Source organism: Grampus griseus, assembly GCF_964374135.1.
Source record: "Grampus griseus genome assembly, chromosome: 8".
Taxonomy (NCBI): Eukaryota; Metazoa; Chordata; class Mammalia; order Artiodactyla; family Delphinidae; genus Grampus; species Grampus griseus.
Window position 1 is genome coordinate 68937754 of NC_139002.1, and position 2326 is coordinate 68940079.

The window sequence follows — 2326 nt, forward strand, 5'->3', positions numbered from 1 at the left end:
AAGACGTTTTGTTTGCTCTGACAATCTCAGGTCAAGATCTGTCTCTGCCATTGACTGTCTCTGTGGCTTCAGGCAAGGTACATAAGCATTCTGAGCCCCACTTTTCTTATCCTTCAAAATGGGGCTACTGATACCTACTTGCAGGACTATGATAATATAAAAGTTGAATCCCATAAAAGAATCTAGTCTAATGTCTTGTACATATGTATTCAATAAATGCTTCCGTCGCTTTCCTTCTTCAATCATTGACCAGAGTACTTAACCCAATCTCGGCATGGCCCTTATGTTTTAACAGGGCCTTATGGCCCAAAGAAAGATCATATAGACCAAGATATCAGTTCTGGAAAATGACTACTTCCCCCAAAATAAAACTCTATTCCCTCAATTCCAGTACCTCCTTATGAGTAAAGAAAGCTAGTTCTCAGGGAAGAACTTCAGGTTTGAACAGTAGATGGGAGACACCAGGTGAGTGAGAGCCAGGCTAAGCTTACCTCCAACTAGAAAGAGTCCCTGAAGGGGGGAGAGGGAGCCAGGAGGGAAGAGATAAGTGCACGGACATCGTGGATCTCTGAAGAAGGGGCTTGTTTCTCCTTCAGTCAGGCTGAGCTCAGGGTAGAGTAGATGCCCCAGAAAAGCTGGGGAGAATGGAGAGATGGAACACCCTTGTCTTGTTTCCTATGTGGAACCCAGAGACGTCAGAAAGGAAACAGCCGCCTAGTGTATGGGGAGGACCTCAAACAGTCCCTAAGAGATTCCCACAGCCCAGTGGGAGTAACAGTAGTGGAATAATTGAATGGACTACAGAGGGACAGAAAAGTAGCTGCCAGTGGCCAGACCTCGAGGGGACTGCGTGGATCTTTCACTGAAGAGCCAGAACCTCCCACAGATGCCATCATGGATAGATGACCACCTAGAGCAGATAATGCCTCCCCAACTCTGGAACTTGGATGGGACTTTCAGGAAGTGGGGAGGGGGCAGGCAACTAAAAATTAAATTTAAATTTCTACCATCCAGCAAGAAGGGGTAAGGGAGCTTCTACAAAATGATACAGAGTTCAGCCAAACTGAGTTTTGTAACTGAAGTGTACATTCGTTGAACAACTAGTCTACTTCTGGGAGATCCAGTGAGAAGCAAGGAATATATTTCCAGGAGAGGGAGGGGACTGGCCGATCCTGATAGGAATGGCTCCGGTGAACTGTGCTTTCCTCCTTCCCCCCACATTGCCTCCCTGTGACTTTCTTACATCTACAGACCTTAGCAAACATGAAGCAAACTGAGGCTTGGGCTTGTACATTGGTGCTTGCCCTCCCTCTCTCTCTCACTGCCTTTGGAACCTATCTACCAAGCGAAGCCCAGGCTAGCCTTCTGGAGGTATGTGGCCCAGCTGACAGCCAGCAACAACACAAGTGAAGCGGATTTCAGACCATCCAATCACAGAATGTTGTCACCACAGGACTGCAGCTGCATGAAGTGACCCCAGGCAAAACCAACGTGGGAACCACCCCCCGGAGCCCAGCCTAATTTGCTGACGCATAGAATCACAAGTAATTAAAATGGTGTTGTTGTAGACTGCTGTATTATGTGGTGGTTTGTTATACAGCAAAAGATCACCAACACAGGGGCATGCTGGGAAAATATCTCGGTGAGACGTGTGACACTGAACCCCAGTCAGGAGAGCTTGATACAAGTGAATTAGCCGATGAATGTATATAACTGCATATTTTGAACCTGGAACCTATATCTCATTTGGTTTCCCACACTGACCCTGGGAAGTCAGATGTATTATGTAGGTGAGATAACTCAAGCCCAAACAGTTGTCAAAAACTCCTGGTTTTCCACTGAGTCCAATTTTTGTTTTAGGAACGTGCCAGAAATCTTGCAGCACACAGTAGCGCTTATTGTGAGGGTGGAACCACATGCCTTGATGGGACTCGGCATGCATAATCGTTACGTCCCTTTTCCGTTCTTGTTCATTCTAAGACCCAGTCCCAAACCTGCAGCCTACCTACCACAGACCCCTCCTTCTTCCAAACCAACACAAGAGTCAAAGGGAAGAAAGAGGGAGGGAGAGAGCCTTTGTGACACCCCTGGGTGAGAGCAGAAAATTACCATGGTGCTCAGTGGTCTCATACGGGACAAAGGCATTCAATTCCCCTCTGTTTGGACAGCTGAGGCTGGGCTCCTTCTCTCCCCAGTGTGCTTTCCAGGAGACCGAGGCTGAATCCTAATTCCAGGCAGTCAAAGGGGGCTTCTCAGGGAAGATTTTCAAGAGCAAATAGGTGAACACTCTCTAATGACCATATACTGTCTTCTGTATTTCTGAAGG